Source organism: Manacus candei, unplaced genomic scaffold (genome assembly GCF_025592945.1).
Source record: "Manacus candei isolate 608988 ecotype Guabito, Panama unplaced genomic scaffold, ASM2559294v1 h1tg000019l, whole genome shotgun sequence".
Lineage (NCBI taxonomy): Eukaryota > Metazoa > Chordata > Aves > Passeriformes > Pipridae > Manacus > Manacus candei.
This window is the reverse complement of record NW_026138067.1, coordinates 6,444,130-6,467,804: the sequence shown is the minus strand read 5'-3', so window position 1 is coordinate 6,467,804 and position 23,675 is coordinate 6,444,130.

Below are 23,675 nucleotides of genomic sequence, written 5' to 3'. Positions count from 1 at the left end.
GTCTACTCAGTTATTTTACCAGTCTCTGTTTCAGTACCTGCTTGGGTCATAGCCAGTGGATGAATGAGGGGAAAGCAAGACTCATGTATGCATTCAATATATGAGAAAAAAGAAAAGCCCCAACCAAGACATGGAAAAAGGCGTATTCAAAAACCATTCAGAACGGTTAAACACAGGCAAATGGGGAAATCTGCACTTGCTTTTGTCAAACTAAAGGAAGATGTATAAATTGTGGTCTTCTTTCAGGACCCAATTCTGCTTTCCTTAAAATCATAACTAAAAAAACCCAAGCATTTATATATATGCATATATACCTATATATAAAAATCCTTGAAGTGGTCACCCTTACACAAGTTGCAACATGTCCTTGAGTGTGATACTCTGTCCGGGTAAATGAAACGTTTTGTAATGGTGCAAAATTACTGCTGATTTGCTGACATCATCATGTGCTCTGAGCTTTTACATCTTTACCAAATAGTTGAATTCCCTTAATATTTTTATCCAAAATGTTCAGACTAAGAAAATAATAATAATTATACGGAAATAGAAGGAATAGATGGAATTCAAAGAACAGAAGATCTCAAAACTATGCAACAGAAAGAATGTCTCCTTATGAATAGCCTCAGTAGAGATCAATATGTCAAAACCCAAGAACGACATCCAAGGTATTTAGAAAGACTATAAAGATGTTTTATGAAGATGACATAGGGAAAAAAAATATCCCTCTCTTGTGAGCAGGGAGTTCAACTTAGAATTTCAAATTAACTTATTGTATGATGCATTATTTAATAAATGTTAGCATTAATTTTTGAAGAGTTCAATTTGCATGCTATTACTGGGCCAAATGGTTGATGAAGATCACAATTAAAGAAAGATGCACCATTCATTTGGCTAAAAAAGAAAAATCAAACGAAGTCAAACCATCATCATTACACAGAATAAAGGTGGCCTCTAACTGCCAAAAATATAGAGCTCTGTGACAGATGTATTTAAAGTTCTGATGATATTTAAATGAAATTTCTTGTAGTCTGACCCTATACAAAAGCTCAAGATCCTCTCCTAGACTCAGTTAAAGTATTTTAGAAACAAAAGCTTCTATCCTAGAAAAAAGATCCAGTGAAGGAGAAGTAAGTTAGAGCTTCTTTTAGGATGACATCTGAAATAAGTTTTCATCACATTATCTATGACTCATTTTCTGATATTTTAATGAAAAATAAAACTGAACTGTTTCAGCAAAAGTGTTAGCATTAACTTACCCTGCCAGCTATATATGTTCTACCAAATAACGTTACGGCTACAAATAAACATTGGCACTTAGAAGAAATGAACCGTAAAAGATGGTAGGTCTTACAGATTCATGGATTATTATGCTGAAAGAGATGATTATGACCCTCTAGTCTGACCTCCTGCATAATGCAGGCCACAGGACTTCTCTGAATTAACTCCTGATTGAACCAGGGCATCTCCAATAGACTTAAGAGTTCAAAGGCTCCCATTGCCTACCACCTTTTCCATGGTACACAGAGCTCTGCCATGAAAATCTTAGTTTACCACATGTCACCTTTGCTTTTGGATTCAGAGAAAAATATTAAATAAAATATTTTAAAAATACTTTTCATACCCCTAAGGATCGTTTTGTGAAGAAAAAAAAAACAACAAACCCACACCAATAAGTGAAAAATGCTAAGAATTTCCAGTCTGTCATCAAAAACTGGATATTTGTATCAAAACATATTTTGGCGAGAGGGTGAAGGAAGGAGTTGTTGGCTATAATGGTCCAGTAAAAGACTTTAGCTACTTTCTTTTCACCTCAGCACAATCACTTTCAGGGACATGAATCGCGGTTTCTTTTCTGCTGTGTCAATTCGGAAGGACTCAAACACTCAACTGCCCTGGCCTGACACAACTGCATCTTCATACCTCTTTAATCCCGCGTGCTTTGTCACAGCAACGAAAAGGCACCTCAGATGCTGTTAAGAGAAATTGATACTGACGAAGCATCTGGCATTTCCAGCTTTGGACCAGGACTGCATTGTATTTGGGGCTGCACAAAACAGAGCAAAAGGAAAACTGTGTCACAAAGACAATGTTTGGGATACAAAAGGAGCATAATATGCAATTTCAGAGTTATTCAATGACATCTTCTTTTAATCCAGCATAGAAGTAAGCACAAAAACTTGAAAATTGGCCTGCTGGGACTCAACATCCACATTTAGATATTGAATAAGGGCTGAGTGGGACGACACTGGTTGAGCCTTGTACATGACGACAAGTAGGGCTTTTTGTTTGAGGTGATAAAGGGTAGAGGATCACTGAAGAGTTGTATAGATTCAAGAGGATTCTCTTGAAAACCTGCCATTCCTGCAAGGATCTGCAAAATAGTTGTTACAAAGACTAATATTGTCTCACTATTTTCTTGATCTTCCCTGGCTACCTGCACCACCTGTTGTTTTTTAGAGCTCCTATGCCATAATATGCACAACTGAGTCATGGTTTGGGCATGAAAACTAAAAATCTGAGGCAAAGATCATGTCCATGTTAGTGGTGTGAGTAGCAGGCAGAAGGGTGCTGCTGCTCATAGCAACAGAGAAAAGTCTGGGGCAGAAAGGATATTTTTCTTAGTCATGTTTCACTCGAGTTGAAAGCCACATCCATGAAGAGATATAAAGGTTTAGCTTTTCAACACAAAGATCAATTTCAGGACAGAGCATTAGAGATACATGTATATGATTCATCTGCACAGAGATGGTAGCTGAAGTTGGGTTATTTAACTAAATTGTCCAGATATCAGATGCTGAGGAAATGTTACCGCATTAATGTCTTCGAAGAGTAGAGCTGACACACAGCATAACATTGGGAGGCCAATGTCCATGGAAGCTTTATCTGGTATTGAATGTTATGGTTCATTTTATCAGAATGGTACACTGTACTCATACTCTGTGCTTTTCCCTGGCTACCCATCTACTGCTGGGTCAAAGTGTTGGTTATAATCTTTAAATCCCTACAAAGCTTTAGGGTCTGCAGTTCTAGAGACTGTCTCTCTATTTTATATTCTCACACAACAGTTAATCCTAGTTATGGCTGTTTCAGGTAAATGGGAAAAAGAAGCAAAGGATGCTGTTTAATGAAGACACAACCTAATTTATTTGAGAACTATTATCTGCACCATGAAACCATTTGTAAATCCTTTCCTACTGAAGAAAACTAACTCCACCCCACTGAGCCACTGGACTCATTTGTTTGTTAGATATTAGAAATTTGACTCTATACCACTTTTTAAAAAGATGCCTTCCCTTTATAGCTATTTTCATTTGTGAGGAAATCTTTTTCACCATGGTCTGAATAACTTCATTAGTTATTAATATTAACTTTGGCCAGTAGAAACTAGGTAACCCCATGACTGACTAACCAGCTGGAGTAAAACAGCATACCCCATACTGAACAGTATAAAGGTGAGAGGAACAGTATTTTGAAAGCATCTAACGTATAATATCTCCAACTGACTGTGTTGATCTTGGGGTAGGGACCACTAATCCAGATATGTGAGCGGGATCAGACTTTGGAAAGACAGCAGATCTTATATCCCTTTCTGTATATAAATCTACATCCAGTAACACATACAAACCAAAGGGCATGGGGGGAGTAGGGTGGGGGAGAAGGACCATTGAAAGGACACATGGCTTCAGACTGAAAGAGGGTAGGTTTAGATTAGATATTAGAGAGGAATTCTTTACTGTGAGTGTAGCGAGTCACTGCCCAGAGAAGATGTGGCTGCCCCATACTTGGCAGTGTTCAAGGCCAGGGTGGATGGGCAACCTGGTCTAGTGAAAAGTGTCCCTGCCTATGGAGGGGAAATTGGAACTAGATCTTTAAGGTCCCTTCCAATTCAATACATTCTACTGATTATATGACTCAGTGATGATTCTAAGAAGAAGCTTTGATATCTATCTTGAAAAGCACTGGATTCATGCTAAAAATTCATGTTAATCTCAGCATTTTGAAAATGAAAGCTAAACTAACAATAGTCTCGCCACAAGTTTTTGTAGATTTTGTTATTGCTATACCCGCAAAATCTGATAGATGCCTCATTTCCAGTGAAGAAAGTATGGGAACCTATTTAGGAAGAGTTAAGTACATTAAGCAGTAGGTACCTGAAAATGTATTTTATGGAATAGCTGTTTTAGACAGATTATGCTAAGAAAGAATCCACATGAATACACCTGTGTTGAGAACCTTATTCCAACTCAAATATCTTGGCTATTTAAACTATATATGTATAATGCCAAAAGTAATTAAACCATAGAATCACAGAATCAACTGGGTTGGAAAAGACCTCCGAGATCATCAAGTCCAACCCTTGATCCAACACTGCCGTGGTTACTAGACCATGGCACTAAGTGCCACATCCAGTCTCATCTTAAAAACCTCCAGAGACAGTGAATCCACCACCTTCCAATGTCTGATTACTCTCTCTGGAAAAAATTTCTTCCTAATATCCAACCCCCACCTGGCTGCAACCTCCTTTCAGGGAGTTGTAGAGACTGATGAGGTTTCCCTTGAGCTTCCTCTTCTCCAGGCTGAACAACCCCAGCTCCTTCAGCCTCTCCTCTTAGGACTTGAGCTCGAGTCCCTTCACCAGCCTCGTTGCTCTTCTTCCTTTGCCAAATTTTCCTGCTTACATGGCAACATTTTCAATTCATACAAATACTAAAAAACCTTGATAGAGAACCCCCAAACAGCTGAACTACTGTCTTTGGAAAATAATTTTAAAATTTCATATCAACCTCAAGCTAAATCTCTGAATCTCTGGATGCCAAGTTTCAGTCTGTTGGGGTTTTTGTTTTTTTTTTTTTTTTTACTACTGAACTTTAAAACTTAGAAATGAAAGTTTTTAACTCAAGTGATTATCCAATCTGATTATTGTGATGCCCCTGGGTGGTGCTATAATTTGTAATATATTCTTAGAATATGAGTAGAAAAAAATAACAAATCATAACAAATATAAAATAAAGAAATACAGGTAAAAAGTGAACATTATTTCAGGGGTTATACCACTATGATAATAGAGACTGATTCTTATCTGTTTAAATCTTACTTTGCAGACCTTTTATAGAAGGGTCTTCCAATAACCCTTGTTACTTACAGTAATATTAATGGGATCTAAGGCAATCTGGTTAAAACAGATACTTTGGTCAGGTTAACTTAAGATTTTTTCTCTGTCACTAATAGACTAATGGGAAGTATGAAAGGTGTCATTAAACTGTTAAATATCTGATCCTTGATACCATCTGAAGGACTATTTTCTTTTTGCCTCAAGACCACTATTTAGTACTTTAGAGGAAAATATTATTTTGATTTTCTTCCAATACAAGATGAGGTGAAAGTCCCATTAATAGAAAATGTCCGTTGAGAATAAATAATCCAGGAAGGGTGCAGTCAGCTGAAAGATATTGTCACCCAACAGCAAGGATTGCATTGTCCAGCAGTGATTCAGAGGATTCTGGACTCAGCAGCCTTTGGAGGCTAACCTTTCACAGCTGTAGTGAGAGGGATAAAATGTATCCTCTGCAAACCAAGTTCAAAATCTCCAGAGTTTGGCTATGTTAGTATTTTTATAATCTCTGGTGTATTTAGAAATGTTAATTATCTATGCATGGTAGCAACAGATGAAGGATCAAGTGTTTAAAGTAAAGGCTGGTATCAAAGCTACATTTATTCTGTCAGAGATGGTGTTTAAATATTTGGCTCTTTCTGTATGCTGCAAGATGCACTCCCAGATACCTGGCCAAGTGCTTTGGTCTCACAGGACTTGCTTTCTTCAGAGGAGGTCAGTCACCTCTGCAGAGCAGAACTCTCGGCTCAAGATGTCCCAGGGCCCCACCTGTCAGCTGGGAGTTCTAGGACTGTTTCTCCTTGTGAGGGATTTTCAATTGAAAGTGCCTGATACATTGTGAGTTATGTCAGAGCCCATCAGAGTGGTGTCTTCAATAACAAAATACTGAAAGCATCTTTTGCATACCTGGAAGGATGAATGAAGTTTGAAGGTACTGGTGATATGGACAAGAATTCCAAGGCTATTTGAGGGTGTTCTTGTATCTCTTTTCATATCTAGCCTCTATTGTTCACCCTGGGGGCTCTGAACTCTTCAGGAAGGACCAAGTGAGAAATACGGTCTTGAATCACTGACAGCACAGCAACACTGCTGGGATATAACCCTATATCTCTATTTCTTATCTATCTCTTATTCAGAAATCTAATAATCAGGACAGAAACTAACCAGAAGATTGAGATTTCATTACAAATACTGGAAACCATAAGGGAAAGGCCAATAAACAGAGTTCAGCTAACTTAAATGTGGTTTAACAGAATACTAAGAAAGTGAAACAGTTTGGAGAAACAAACAGGTCTGTTCTACTATTGTGTTGGCAGATCCTAACTTGAGGAACAAATTACACATTTTCCAAGAATTTTGGTCCTTTGCCATAGGCCAGGCAAAGAACCCTTGAAAATCCAAGACATGTATCCTGTGTAAGTATTAAAATGTGATTTACATGAATTTGAATACCCATCTCCACTATTAGTATTGTGCATTACTGGTTTTATTGCATTCCATGACCCATGTTTTGCCTTTCAATATCTGTGAAAATCATTGCATATCTCAGAAAATCTCTGCCGAACATGTGCAAAAGAAGGAACTTTCTTCCTATGCTGAATAGCAGGATGGAAAATCACAACAATTTGCATGCTAATATGGTTGCATGAGTGGTCTGATATATTTTATTAGAGTAATTCTTGGTTTTAGCATAAATCAGAAGCAGAGAAAATTATTTATCATCATTTTTCACTATATTTTCTTTATTTGAATGATTAGTTAAAATATTTTAGTTACTTGTATTAAACCTTAATAAGATCCTATAGAAATTAAAAACAGGGGTTGTGAGATATCAATTAACATAAGAATCAATTTAATGGTAATTTAAATAGCTAACTTATAATTTTTGCATAATGAAGCAGCCTGTGGGCTTGAAGTCCTAATCATGACTAATTAATTTAAAGGATGTTACTTTTTATTATCATTGAAATGTCTGACAGGTGATAAAACATTTAGGGTTGCAGTCACAAACTTTGTACATCAGCTGTAATATAAGGCAACAGGTTGTATAAACCACTTCCCTGAAAAATTAATATTTAAAGAAAATAGTGTTAAGCAATTTGGATCAAATGGGTGAGGGTCCTATGAAGAAATTATGTTTGCCTATGTGAAAGTTCAATTTTACCCTGTCTTTCAGCAGGAACTGGATTGAGAAATTCTGGTTTTCTTTGTTATACATACAGAGTCCTATTGAATTGAAAGTATGTATCATGCAAGGAAGTCTTCACCACGTGACCTTTTCCATCAAATTTTTCTTTCATTTTCCTTCTGTGAGTCTGAATAAAATTAAAAGATGACCCAATAAAATCATAATATGTGGTATCTTTTAAAGAAAATAATAAGTCAGGGCAAAAACCACTCCAAGACATAGAAATTGCCCCTAAGACATAGAAATTGCAACCTGCAGTATGTGTGTGGCCACACCAGGTAATCCAGGTTGTAGGAATCTCTAATAGCAGGGAAAGAGGGCAGGTCACAGAGTATATGAGGATAACACATCTCAGAGAACTGTAGTCAGTGTCAGGTGGGTAAGAGAGTGAGCCTTCAAAGGGTAGCCTAAGATGTGCCACTCAAGGTGAACCCCAAGCCCTCTCCCTGCGGTCAGGAATTTGTGCTTATGGGTTTTTTTAATAGTTCGTCAAGGCAGCTTTTCCAAAGGTATCAACTCTCAATGTCTAGAGTAAATGAATAAAGCTATATGGAAATTGAGACTAGTCTATCTCTAGAAGCTGCAAGAGCAGGGCTGTACCAGCCTGTAAGGAACACCTGTAATATGACCAACTCATGTAACTAGATAAGCTGTCAGAAAATTTTCAAGATTTGTCAGCTGTCACCCAACTCACCGACGATGGAAGCAGCTTCTGGGAGTGAATGGAGGAAACATTTCCCTCCATTCTGTGAGTGACATCCTATGGGTAACTCTACAAGGAACTTGCATGCAATTTTTTTTTTTTTTGAAGCTAAAGAAGGAAAACTGTTGCCTGACTTAAGTGAAATCCGATGTTAGGCCCCTGCATATCAGACTGGGGAGTTACAGTGTTACAATGGCACTTAGTGCAATGGTCTAGTGACTACAGTGGTGTTGGATCAAGGGTTGGACTTGATGATCTCAGAAGTCTTTTCGGACACGGTTGATTCTATGCTTCTACAATTGAATGTTTCACCAGGACTAGTAAGGCTAACCTGGATTTTTACCTATATCTTTCAGGTGACCGATTGTTTTATGCTGCCCTCAGTGAAGAAATTCTTGATTGCTCGACTGTCACTCAACAAAGAATTCAAAATCCCTCATTTTCACACTGATTAGGAAGATAAATATATTTAGAGATTATATTTTCCAGAAGCACTAGTCACCTTTTTTTATAATACCTTAACTTCAGCAATCCATATTAAAGTTTTAAAAAAACTTCAACAAGATGAGACACTCTTTCCTTGAGAAATTAGTTAATATCACAGAATTCAATACCAATAATAAGAGAAATTATATAAATGGTGAAAATCTGAGAAAAAATGGGAAGAAAAAAACACAGCAGAGAAGGATCAATAATGAAGTGTATTCTGAAATTACTAAAACTACACAGATGAGAAGAGGAAACTTGTGTAGGACCCATGAGTACAAAACTGAATATTAGCCAGTAGTAGACAGATGGGCTATTTGTACATCACAAAAAGGACAGAGAAACTGATATACAGACAGTTATGTATGGATGAGTAGGAGATAAGACCTATATGAAAACCTTTACATCATACCACATCAAGTTACCTTGTTTGCTGGTTTTGGCTCGGGCAGAGTCAATTTTCTTCATGATGGCTGGTATGGAGCTGTGCTTTGGATTTGTGCTGAACACAGGATTGATAGTATAGAGATGTTTTTGTTATTGCTGAGCAGTCATTACACAGAGCCAAGGCCTTTTCTACTTTTTGTGCTGCCACAATGGAGAGGAGCCTAGGGGTGCATGAGAAATTGAGAGGAGACACATCTGGGACAGTTCACCACAACTGACCAAAGGGATATTCCATACTATGTGATATCATGCTCAGTGTATCAAGTGGGGGGAAGATGGAAGAATGGGGGGACTTTTGGAAGTTTGTCTTCCCATGTAACCATTGAATGTGATGGGGCCCTGCTTTACTGGAGGTGGCTGAACACCTGCCTGCCTAGGTGAATTTATCTGTTTTACTTTGCTTGTGTGCATGGGTTTTGCTTTCCCTATTAAACTGTCTTTATCTCAACCCATGAGTTTTCCAGTTTTTACCCTTCTGATTCTCTCCCCAGTCCCGGTGGAGGGAAGTGAGTGAGTGGTTGCATGATGTTTGGTGCCTGGCTGGGGTTAAACGGTGACACGTTGTGAATAAACACTTTTAGTATAATAGGTTCCAAAATAAAAAATGCCATATATTCCCCTACAATGAAGAGGGAGCATGCCCTAAATGCAACTAAGACAAGTGAAGAATCCAAATGAAAATCCCATTTCTTTTTATAGAAAGATATGCAGCTAATTTTGTTCTGTTACTATCATAGAAATTACATGTTTTCTGCTTTAACTATATTCTGTCACAGTTAATAATTAAAACACAAACACGTGAAACACTAATTTAATGGCAGACTTTGTAATTACACAAGTACCGTAAATGTTTGTTTTGTAAACATACATGAAATTCTTTTGTACATACTCTAATTAGGAGATCATAAAAATCAGAGACTATCTCAAAAGGAAAAACTAGTCCACTTTTTTTTTTTCTGAAACAACTGTAATTTTACAGAAGCCATCATCAAAACAAGTTTTTCACAGAGCTTCAAAGTATCTAAGTGCCTAAGTTAGTCAATGTGTGTTTATTGCTGATTCTACTGTTTATTTTTTAGAAAATTAAAGCTGTTGGCTTAACCTGCTCATAGCTGTAAGAGGAAACCCTCCACCAAAGTGGCAGTGCTCAGGAACTCCCTGACGAGAAGGCAGGGCTGCCAAACCTGTTCTGAAGTCTGAAGAAAAGTGACAATGGCTCTGAAGGTAAAGACTTTAATTTGAGCCGTTATGAGAAAGGATTTAGATTTACATCCTATGGTGGGTTACTCAGTAAACAACTTCAGGTTTTGAAAATATTTGTTTCCAAAGAACTTGCACAGACTGTGCTTTTTTGTTATATTACCTGTCTAGGTGTCTCTTCTTCTGTGCCTATCTCATGGCAAAGAGTAGTTGGGGAAATGAAGGAGGGCAGAAGAGAGATCTAAAAGGAAGTGACTTGCAGAAGGAAGGAAAGAAACATTACAGAAATTAACGGACTGTGCCGTAGGAGAGTGGAAGCCAAGCTAAGGAAAACACTGAGGCCAGAAAGGAGAGCAATCAACAAAGGTAAGAAGAGGAAGAAGTAGAAATACCTGAAAATTTGAGACAGAAGGGAAAAGAGAGAAGGTTCTCTGCAAGACAGGAAGAAAATGAGACAGGCTTCCAGTTCCTTGCCAGCCCCTCTTTACCTTCAATCTTATAGTCATCCTCCTCAACTTTCTACTGAAAAGCTGGCAGCTTGAGTGACCAGACAAGCTCCCCTTCCCACATTCCAGGTCCCTTCTTCCCAGGCAATTATTTTCATTTCCCTTTTGTCACTCAGTTTTTTTAATTTGATTTTGAACCTTCTCATTGTTGCAGCTGGACTTCTTTATTTTATTTTGCAGCAGGGATGCTGTTTGACAACTGTACTTTTTAAAAGGAAATACAAGATGTAACAGCTGGAATCCCAGACCCTGGAATCTCTATAATCACTGACTGTTGTCCACAACTTCTCCATTTCTCATCATGCTCACAATTTTCTTTTCATCTGAGAGTAAAGTCTCTGTAAAGCACAGACTTTAGGCTGATTTTCACCTCTCACCGATTATACACCTCTCCAGAGGATGGTACTTCCTACTCTTTTTTCTCAGTAGGACTCAGGCTCTAAAAGCAGCCTTCTCTGGGTGAAGTAGCAGAATATTCACCTGGGCCTCCAGAACTCAACCATCGCCCACCCTTTGGTTATTTTAAAACATTAGCCTAGTTTGCTATTCAGAAGGGACAACATTTGGGCACTGTTCTAATACATAATTAGGCTCAAGTAAACAGTTTTACATACTTTTTATTCCCTATTTTTTCATTCAGATCATCCTACCTTCAATTAGAGGCATCACCTCCCCTTCAAAGACTGTTTGAAAGCCATCTCTGTCAACACACTTCTCAAATCAACATCCGAACAACCAGACAAGCTGCTTCTATTGACTTCTGCTGCTGTTTCAGCACATAAAACATCTTCTCATTTCGTATCCCGTCTTCACCTGCCCTTGTAGTCATGTGGCCTCATTTCCGTGTTTCCTTTGAAATCCACTCAATCATCAGCAGCTGAAATCTTTTCTGAAATCCATCCATGCTCAGTTCATGCATCCTGGTGAGCCTTCTCATTGATGCTTATCTCAGCACTGCTTTCATTGAACTAGGCTTTTACATTCACACCAAGACTACTCTGAAAGTATATATATGTACATGTAAGCAGTCCTGCAAAGTGAAAAAAATTCAAAAGGAAGTACTGCAAACACACCCACTTCTGATTCTCTAAGGTCTAGACACTACAACAGGGGATATATGTTCAGATCTACATAGATAAAAGGGGAACATTAAATGCAGGCAAATCTCTCTATTCTTACTGAGATGAGCATCAAAACTGTACAGAGGATACTTGAATTTACTGATACATTTTGTTTGTGCCCTGTCTTCTCCTAATAATTCCCTGCTTTCTGTTTTGCTTTTGTTTGCTTGTTTACTTTTAATGGCTACTGTGTGTTAGGTTAAAGTTTTCTTAGAATTACCTATTATGACTTTGGGATTTCTTTACTATGTGGTAACAGCTCAGAGCCCAATACTGTGTTTGTAAAACTAAGCTTGTTTTTCTCCAGCTACATTACTCTGCATTTATTAGCACTGAATTTCATCTCCCATTTTACTACCCGATTACTCAGTACTGTGAGATCCTTCCACAGCTCTTCAGAGCCAGCTTTCATTTTTACTACACTGAATAATTTAACATCATCAAGCTTTATCATTCTCTGCCACCTTTTCTAGATCCTGTATGAATATGCTGAATAGGACAAGCCTTAACCCAGGTCTCTGCAGGGTGCACTATTTTCCTCTTCTAATGACCATTTACTCCTACCTTTCTTTTGCTATCTTTTGAGAAGACATTTATCTGAGCTAGATATTTATCTGTTCTTGCTAACCTGATCACAAGTAAGTTTTTACATGAAATGTTGGTGAAGATTGGTGAAACCTCTGAAATCTCAGAACACTGTATCTTTTGTCTCATCCTCGTGCACATGCTCAATGACTCTCAGCCAGATTACCTGAGACATAAGTTCCCTGTGTAAAAACCATAACAATACTTCTGTCTATGTTGGTCAAATTGTTTGCTGATTAATTTATTTTATGATAATTTCTACAGGCTTCTCAACCCAGATGTAAGACTTGCAGAGCATTCAGGAACCTGTTTTAAAAATTAACATCATATTTTCAACCTTCTGTTCCGAAGGCATGGAAGAAGTTCTAAGTGATAAATAATACACTGTAAACAAAAGGTCAAGACTTTAAATTCAAGATGTTTTATTATTATAGAATATATATACTATAGAATATCAACACATCTATTACAGAATATCAACATATCAACACATTTTCTGACATTTTTGTTTCAGGCAGACTCTCTAAGGTGTTCCCCATGAAGGTTCTAGCATTGAAGCCTCTTTACAGTGAACATAAATGCAAAAAAATTCTTCAGCTTTCCAGCTGCAGGCACATTTGCTGTGAGTGTTTGCTGCACACTCTGATCAACTGTTGGTCTCCGAGATCCCCAAGATCATTAGAAAGGCTTTTTTGATCCTGTAATATTGGTAAGAAGTACTGGTGATTAATTTTAACAAGTTTAGCAAACCTCCTTTTCTTGCTGCTTTATTTTTCCAGCCCATCTTTTATCTCTCTAGAGTCTTGTTATGTTCCCCAGATACAGTGATAATTAATCTGTGACACTTGCAATGTTACCTTTTGATTATCTATGTTGCCTTACAACTGCATCCAGGAGCATTGGCAGCTAAGAATGGGCTGAAGATCTCCTTTGGGAAGTTTCAGGAGGTGACTGAGTCTGCTCATGGCTCTGTCTGCAGAGAGTCCTTCGTGCTTAGCTGATGATCTGCTTCCCTCCTCATCCCCTTTTCTTTCCTAAGCTGTGCCCCTGCTTATCCTTTATTATCTGTTTTTTCAGTAGGCATTTTTAACAGAGGAACTGTTAAAACTATGTAAAAATAAAGGAGTTCTCCCAATATAGAGAGAAAACAAAGAAGAAAATTTTACCTGTACAAAAAAAAAAACTAAAAAGAGCTTAGCTTAGGCCACCTTTGCCTTGCCATATGCTATAGGCTTAGAGGATGTATGGCAGACCCCACATGTACACATACACTCTGCTGACATCCTCTTCATGTTTGCCACCATACACCACAGTCAGATCAAGCCCCTTTCACTGAACTGTCAAACCATTATGTCTGGGTTTAAATTCTTACCTTTGGGAAAATATTCACAATTATATTTCCTTAAGTATGAACTTGAGGAACTCCATAAAGTCTTTACATCAGGCATCATGGAGAAACAACACTTTTGCTACCCACCCTTTCCTGCATGTGTCTTTCTAGTGTAAGGTAAAATTTCAGCAAATGTATTTAAAGGTACTAGTAGTAAGCTCCATGCCATCTTTTTGATAACTTCTTTTAGACATTTACCAGAGAATCAGAAGAAAAAAAGCAGTGAAAATATTATTAGAAAGGCTTGTTTCAATACTTTTTTCATTCCTATCTTTTACCCCAAAAAACATAGCATAGCTTTGGAAATGAAAAAGGAAAACATAATATAAGGTTAGAAATATCTGCCTGAAGGAAAAGAAGGAAATGAAATAAAGAATAACAATTTGCCACCTGCATTTTCTGCCTTTGCCGAAAGGAAAAGTCCTCCTCTGAAGGGCGTATTAGGTCAAAAATTCAACCAGAGTCAGTAAGGATTAAACTATTTAAAAAGAAGACACAAAAATAAAAGAGTGTCTGCTTTCTGCATATCTCAGCTATATCACCTGTTTCTTTCACTAGGTCTGCTTCTGTCGTCTTCTCTACAGTTCTCAGCCAGCTACTTTTCCTTCTGCTGTATGCTGCTTTTGCCTCTCCAGGTTCTTAGAAACTGTACTCACTGCCCGAATTCCAAGGCATCAGACATAAGTTTCTCTTTCACTGAATATTTGCTCTCACATATCTCAATTCCATTTTTACACAAGATGAGTTGGCTCAGCACTCTCACATTTTTAGAAGCAATACTCCATGGAATGAAAGTATTTCTTTTACTATTATATGACTTTTTAATCTGTTATGAAAATTTTCATGGGAAAAAACCCTAAAGTAATCTTAAAAGAATACCTTTTAACTGAATATGCCAGACCTCTCTACAGGGGATTTGTTTAGGAATCAGAGCTGTCTATGGCCCTTCATGTCAGATGATACTCAGCTAAGGTGCACTACATGAAACAGGAGTTCAGTTTTTCTCTCATCAGCAACATACACAGTAATTGATGGCTGAGGCAGTTTGTGAACATAATAGAGCCCCAAGAGTGATTTTAAACTTGTATGCACTACATGGCCATCTGTTGTTTTTTCAAATAGAAGTTTTATTAACTTTTCCATTTTAACCTTAGTATTTCTACAAAGGTCACAATTAAATATTAACACTTCAACTTGCAAAAAAATTAATCATTCCTTTTATACTAATAACACTGGGTTTTTGCTTCTGAACATGTCATAAATGTGATAATAAAAGTGCTGGAGTGCAAGGGAGGTCTCATCAGCAATCTGGTCAGTGAGGTTAGAAAATTTGTGTATCATTTCTTTCTCTCAAGTGAAGAGTAATTAGGATGTTTTGTGTTGAGAAGAAAAATCATGCACATTTTATCTTCATGTGCACATTCTGTGTTGCAAATACAGAGCAGGTCTCTTTCTGAGCACATTATGAACTAGAATTAAGATGTTGGAACTACTAAAGTTGACACATCCAGAAATGGTTTAATTTAAGTTGAAATGCTGAATAGGATAAACACCTGATGATTCTGTTGGAATAAGGTTTGAAGCACTGTTCACATCTGGAGCAAAATGGTTTAATTTAAGTTGAAATGCTGAATAGGATAAACACTTGATGATTCTGTTGGAATAAGGTTTGAAGCACTGTTCACATCTGGAGCAATTATTAACTAATGTAATTTAAAGTATACAATGTCTGAGAACGCAGTGTAGCAAATAGGTGACAAGAATCCAGAAAGAAGCACACATTTTTGAAGATACCAGTCTTGAATGCCCAGTTTAAGTTTTCTTGCATATGATTTAAACTTCTGAAATGACTGCCTGGAGATTATTTGCTTTTTAGTTTGAAAACATCGAGCCTATAAACAGTTCCAATTCTGAAAAGGCTGAGCATATTGTATAGTGCAACATATATATATTATATATATTATATTATGAAACTCTAGGCTTTATTGCTTCCTAAACTAGTATTCTTGAAATAATTTCTGATTCACAAAAAATATGTTAAGGGATTCCATGAATCAGGGAAGATATTCTAAAAATATCAAAACAATGAAGGGACTACTGCAGTGACTGTTTGGTATCAGAAGATAATTTTATCAGCATAAGTCATCTGGGAAAAACATAGGTAAAAGGCAGAACTTGCAACAATCATATCACTAGATAGGTAGCACTAGCACATCTTTCAGCATCGAAGACAACAGTGAACTGGCAGAAAGAACCCATAATCTGTTTCCCAAAGGAAAGTTAAGTGTGACAAGAAATAAAAGTAGGTAATACTGAGTGGGAAACATGAGTACTGCAGTGCATCTTAGATTCACTTCATAATACGTGGAATTGTGAAAAATATTTGGAACCCTCTCAATATTATCCTTATCAAAGAGAGTTGAGTTAAGCCTGTAAAGACTTCTTAGAAATCCGTCTTCACATACATGTTTTATTTAAAAAAAAAACACTCCCCCCAAAAAACCCCCAACCCAAACAAAAACCAACCAACCAATCAAACAAAATCACAGTAAAAAAAAACCCAAAACATTCTGACCATCTTTGAAACATTTAGAAAATATGGAGCTGGTAATGACTATTAAACAAAACCAAACACGACATTTAACCTAGCATGGTGCAACAGATATGGCTTGGTATGGAAGTAAATTCCAGAAAAAATAGTCCACTAAAGTTCATTTTATATATTACAGCCACCTGGACTCCAGGATACAATGATACACTGCAGAGAATTATACCAAGTTAAACTGAATCCTGGAAAGGATCTGGAGGACACAGAAAAGCACTGTGATACTATGTGAGATCTACTGTTTATCAGAATAGATTATTTTAACCCCAGTAGAAAGTCTACCAAATCCAGATATTTTCTGTGTAATGTTCTGTTATCAGTAAAATCTTTTGCTGATAAATATCTTGTCAGGAAGATTTTGAACAGTCTAAACTTTGAACATACAATCCACTATCTCTCATTGTTTCATAACTTGGTCATACTTCCAAGGTATTACTTGTCTGAAGAGGAAGTGAGTCATGTCAACATGCTGGGGGAAAGAAAAAAGTACTGAGAAAGGTGATTGTACTACAATGCTGCTGCAAATGCTCCATAACTGTAGTTCTTGCAAGCAAACAACAAAGCCAGGGCAATGAATGCACTAACTTAGCTTATTTCCTGAGCATGGAGGGACTCCCTGTGAGCTGTCAACATCAAGATAACAAGTTTGTCCAAACAATGCCCTGACATGCTGGGTTGATATCCCCACAGAGGGCAGCCATTGGATCTGGCTGCGTTGTGGCACATGCCTTCCCACATTAATTGTAAGGTTTGTACAGGCATAACATTGCCAAAGTATAGGTTTTATGCTTCAAATTCTGTAGTTAATGCATCTAATGGTGTCTCAGATGTATCTGTAGGTAAGGCAGAGATCCCTCCTTTGCTCTTCCATTTCAAGTGAAAAGAACAGTAAAATACAAATTATTTCTAGGCAAATACCAAGATGTACAGAAAAGCACAACTACATGGAGAATATATTTTACAACCTTTTATCTCCTGCTGGGATGAATAAAAAAAAAACTTTCTATGGAAAGGTGATACTAGAAAAATAATGAAACAATCTCCAGAATGAGAACTCTAAAATAGGTTTTAAAAGTTGTCTTTGGATACTCTGTGAGGTTTACAGAAAGACAAATATGACTGACATCCATCCTTGTTGCTAGGGTTCATATCAACTCCTGCAGAGTTTCACTAATGCTGGTGAAACTAGAATCAATCTAAGGTCTCTGCATTCACTGGAGAAATTCAGTCCCTGTGTCATCTTCTGGAAACATCTAGCCCTCTTCGCTGGCTTCACAGAATGTCAAGGGCATCTCTAGCCCTAGTTTAGACACCACAGTCACGTACCTAACATTAGATAATTGAGTATGAGTCTTTCTTTGAAGTTAACAAACCACGGACAAGGGGAACAATACATTTAATAAGGGTATTGGGGAAAAGTATGTGGAGGTCTATCATTTAAAAGTCAGTATTAAGAAACCAGATTGGTGGAAATATTCTCTTCTGCTTTATAAGGAAAATATTCAGTTACTGTAAAGACATGCTGTTCTACACACACCATCTTTAAGTGCCATATGCAAAAACATCATGCTGCTATTATTTAACACACATGAGCTTATGTGTGCATCACTATTGCTTCTGCACCCTTACTGCATTGGGGCCTGTTATGCAGTGCTCCTGATGTTCAATAGCACATGGTCTCTAAAGCCAGGTGCTCGTGTGACTATACTTTAAATTTTCATGTATTATAGAGAATTAAGTATAATTTTTCACATTTTAACAAAAGTTTGAGGAATTTTCTATACAAGGCTTCTAATATATAAATGACCATGTGATAGAGGGACTTGAGTTGGCAGAGCCCCTCAGAGCACTTTGCAGTCCTATGCTTTTTCAATGTCTCAAGCTCTTTGATCAGTTTTGCCCCATGGTTCTATTGACCTTGACTACAGACCACCAGTAATCTGCCTAAAAAGATAGAGCCTTCAGGCTACACAGTTGCTATCTTTGAGCTTCTGGGGATATTGTAGCTTTGGGACTGGGAGCATTTGGAAAAGTTTTAAAGGTCTGTGTCAGTTTTACTTCTCTGACCACAGCTTCATAGTCATTACAGTCGGATGTAAATTCACATTGCCATTAAGGTCCTTCCCTCTATCCTCAGCTACTCCTTTCTGCTGGCTCCACAGTGCTGGCACTGGCCTTTGCACAGCTGTTCAGAGAGCTGGGTATCGTTGAGAACTAACCTGAAAGCCAACCTGAACAGCTCTGAGTCCCAGTGTCCTGTGCAGCCCTCTCAAAGAGGGCACATATTTATGGCAGATATAATTGATGTAACTACAACCTCTGCAAACTTGTAATTCAACCAAAATGTGCTTTAAAATACCATTACACAATTCAAATGTTAGGGAATTCCAGTAGAGGAGGGAAATGAGCTGTAACACCACCATGTAAACTTTTCCTGCCCCTAATCTTTTTTCTTTCCATTTGGAAAACACTATCAGTACTTTATTTACACTTATTTATGGTACATAAAGTGGATAGCATTTTATAATTGTTCTGAGACTAATTATAGAGATTGACCTGAATGATTAAATAAGCTTCATCTTTGGATTCACAAGCAACTGTTCTCAGCATGTAAATACAGGTTCATAAAAGATACAAAATACAAGAGGTTTCCTTTTGTTCACTGATTCCTACCTTCACAACACAGGCAGGCATTTCCTTCTCTGTTAGACATGCAGCATTCATTCTACTCCTGAATCATGGATTTGAATGGTGTAGACTTTTATAATTGGGATTTCCTTAAAAATATTGAACATTTTTACTATTAACTGTTATCTTCAAAATCCTAGGGCAACATTCCAAGAGCTTTGATTTGCCCCCAAATGATTTGGTTCCCAGAATGTTTCAATTTCTGGATTTAGCAGCTCTGAGCTGTGGTGCAGAAAAATATGTTTTAAAAAATCTTTGAAGCTAAGTGCAGAGAAGAACCCAGTAGCCAGCTAGAAATTGCAGCATGCTTTATTTTTTCCAGCATCAGGATTCCAGCCTAGCAGGCATATAAACATCCAGTGTGTGCCAGAAAACACAGTGAATGAACTAGATATCAGGATTTAACTTTTTCTAATAATAAAAAAGGAGAAAAAACATGACTGCTGATGTTAGTTTGGTAATTATAATCCTCCATACTATCTGTCTTGTCTTCTCTCATTGCTGATGGACACAGCCAACAGAACTCTACTTTCAAGTTTATACTCCTAGCCATAGGTATATCTGCGCTAGTACTATAAGGACTTAAATAAAGGTAATTTTCTTTCTATTGCTATCTCCTCATCTTCAGCAAAGGCAGTAAACCCTTAAACAGTAGCTGTGTGCCAAGCATCTCAGTTTTCAAGCCTTGCTTTGCTAGTTTATGTGTTGGCAAGAAACTCAAGGGGATGAGAGAGATTATACTTAGTCCTGGAGGAATCTGGATGACTATCCAGAAACTCCCACCAAGTAGAGAGGTGATTTTGATATTTTCTGAAAAGTCTTTCTGGGAAGAAAGTGATCATATTATAGCAATTGGAAGCACTATCTGGTGTATTTCTAGGAAGGCACTTTAGGTCCAGTCTCATTTAACATTTTCATTAATGAGTTGGAAGTGAAAGTAACTAGCCTGTAATTACATTTGCTGATACTAAATTGAAAGGAGTTTCAAACTTCACTGGGGACAGAGAAATAATGCAAGGGGACTTACGGTACAGATATAGGCAGAAAAATCACAAAATGAATCGTAAAGTTGGGAGTGAGGGAAAGAAGAAAGGAAATAGAATACTATTTTAATTATTTTTGTAATTGATTTGTGTTCCTATCCACTAATTTGCTTTGTATCACATACAGACAAACACTAGTTCCAGGTATTGAGTATCCAGTCTAATACTATGATTAGGTATTTGGAATATGTCTAAAAGGAATATGAAGGAACTACAGGGTGGGAATCAGGGGGCTGTGATTACAAGGACAGTTGTGGGTTCACTGTATCTGTATCTGGGAAGTAGTTTCACAACCAGCAGATGTGCTTTGTTCTTGATATAGCTTGAGAAGCCCTTGCCTGCAGCCTCTAGCAGAGGGGTGCTTTTGTAAAGGTGTATGGACCTGTATTGGTAAATCTGGTGACCAAGAAGTGATTCATTGGGTCTTTACAGGGAAGTGAACCCATTTTTTTAACTTGATTAATGCAGAAATCGAAGCAGTTTGTTTTTTTTTTTAATGCTCCCTTAGGCTTTTCATAATATGACCCTTGTTCAATGGTGAGATGATTTGTTTTCTCTTATTTACTTAGGAATTTTTGGCAGACAAATATATGCCTATGTGTGCATGTTAACACATGAAGAAATAAACCAGTTAAAAAAAATGAAAAACAAAAAAAAGGTCTTTTGATGTTCACTGCAGAAAGCATTCACCGTGTTACTATTAAAAGCCCAAGATGTCAGAAGGCAGAGCAAGTACTGTATGTTAAAATATTAATGTTAGTAAACATTGATTTGTTTAGATTTAACATAGAGGATTAAGGAATGAGGAATTGGGCATCAGGTAGTGCCCCAAGGTAAAATATACCTTCGTAGTTATGAAAATTTAATTTGACTGCATTGGGAATAATTGCTTCTGTTTGATAACAGGTGTATGCCAGCAAGATAACAGTCACTCAAATGGACATCATCCTGGGTACACTCTTAAGCAGCTGCACAACATTGTCAATTGGAGAATGATGTTGTATCCTTCTCCTCTCCTCTCCTCTCCTCTCCTCTCCTCTCCTCTCCTCTCCTCTCCTCTCCTCTCCTCTCCTCTCCTCTCCTCTCCTCTCCTCTCCTCTCCTCTCCTCTCCTCTCCTCTCCTCTCCTCTCCTCTCCTCTCCTCTCCTCTCCTCTCCTCTCCTCTCCTCTCCTCTCCTCTCCTCTCCTCTCCTCTCCTCTCCTCTCCTCTCCTCTCCTCTCCTCTCCTCTCCTCTCCTCTCCTCTCCTCTCCTCTCCTCTCCTCTCCTCTCCTCTCCTCTCCTCTCCTCTCCTCTCCTCTCCTCTCCTCTCCTCTCCTCTCCTCTCCTCTCCTCTCCTCTCCTCTCCTCTCCTCTCCTCTCCTCTCCTCTCCTCTCCTCTCCTCTCCTCTCCTCTCCTCTCCTCTCCTCTCCTCTCCTCTCCTCTCCTCTCCTCTCCTCTCCTCTCCTCTCCTCTCCTCTCCTCTCCTCTCCTCTCCTCTCCTCTCCTCTCCTCTCCTCTCCTCTCCTCTCCTCTCCTCTCCTCTCCTCTTCTCTCCTCTCCTCTCCTCTCCTCTCCTCTCCTCTCCATATATTAAATAAATAAATTCAGTTTGTGTTCAATGTAGGATATTTTGACATTTCCAGGGCAGGATAGAAGGGCCTTAACAAATCGAAAAAACAAAGTCCTTATGCTTAATCTGCCAGATTCTCTTTTTTTTAAATTTGCTGCTAGCTTCCAAAAGAAGTGAGAGGCGGGGAAGGAACCAAAAAGGTACAATATGGTTTTTCTTTCAGACCACTCTGAGATAGAGCAGGGAATAAGTGAGCAAGGAACTAGCATCCCAGTTGAAGACTTAGAGTAGCAAATCTACTCATTCACTGTCTGAATTTCCTATAACGCTTCCTTTCATTCACCTTTTTCCTCTTCTGTTTTCCACAACACTTCATGACTACTGAGAAAACGTCATTAATAACTGATACAAAGAATCACACATGAACATATAGATAAACTGGGGATGACAAAATATCAACTTGCAGCTGCTCAATTGAAAGCCGTATCTACACAACGGGTAATTACTTTTAATTTAATTAGGACTCCTGGTATTGTTTCTATCTCATAGATTACATTATAACATGTAATGTGTTAAAGCAGGAAGACAAACTGTGAGAAGACTCTGAAAATATTACCTATTTTGTCTAGAAATGCCATACTTCAATGCCTCTAAGCAATTACTGCTCACGGGCAATGATCAGTTCTTGCATCCTGCTCTGTTTGAGCACTTTAGTACATTCAAAATACTCAAGTAATATACATTTTAGCTTTGCAGAAGTAACACAAATCGGCATATATACATATTGGGCAAAATTGTCACTGATTTTATGCTACAGAAAATGCAAATTATTAAAACAAACTTCACTTAATCAGCTTCAGAGTATAATAATCAAGCTCAAAGAACAAAATATATGATTTACATAAATAAATTTTAAGATCATGTGAGCAAACTTCCTACTGATGTAAATGGGAATCATTCATGGCTAGGCTTCACAAACAAAGATTTGGGAAATGGGAATAGTTCCTTCTCATTCACTCATGCCACCAGAGAACATATTGGGTCTTAGGAGGGCAGTAAACTGAATGAAAAAAATAGCCCTAAAACTTGATAAAATGAACTCTTCATGTAACTAGACAGATTTCATTGCTGTGACTGCCTTTACACAATCTGATAGTCCTTCAATCTACTATGATACATAACTTTTTGATAGAACTTGATCCTGTACTCACAATGCAGCCTCTTATTTTAACATATAACAGAGTCCATATTTTTTGTTGATGACCTCCATTATGTGGCCGCTTGTTTTCTATTTATCAGTAAATCTTAATAAACATATTCAGCCAGAAGTGCAAATATTCTTGCTTTATTATTTTATTGTATTGAACAAACAGATCTATAGAAATAACTCTTGAAGGTTCAAGCTAGCATCTGGCCCAGCTCTTTCTCCTTCTCTTCCCACTCCTATTCACTTCTTGCATTGTCAGTGTAGAACAAACAGGGAAGGAGAGGCTGTGTACATGACAGATTATCAACCCAGATTACTGTCCAGTTTATATTATGTCTCATTTCCACTCATATCTCTGTAAGAGTGTGCCATGGAAAAAAATTTTCTTTTTATATTGCTCAATAATGGTGGCATTGGCTTCCAAAGTTTCTTTGTCTTTACTGCTAATGCTAGAAATTACTTTGGGGCTCATTTTATCCATATAACAACGTGAATTTTTTTCACTTTGTGCAATCAAACAAAAACGATTGATACTAGTGTTCTAGTTTTACAGCAAGTAAAATAAATATATTTCCTATAATATGGTCAAATTCTGACCTTGAAAAAAAAATTTATATGACTTCAACTGAAAATGAGGGTAACTTGCAATTTAGATGGGAAGAACCATAGTCAAACCACCAGGGTTTCACTGATGGCTCTTTCAATAAATTGTTCTGTGTATTGAGCAAGTTCAGCTCTCTAAGGCTGGTGCATATGTCTAATGCTAAATAAAAGCCTTCATAGCATATACAGCAAGCATTATGTGTAACTTGAATAATGAAAATGAAAATATCAGCCTTTC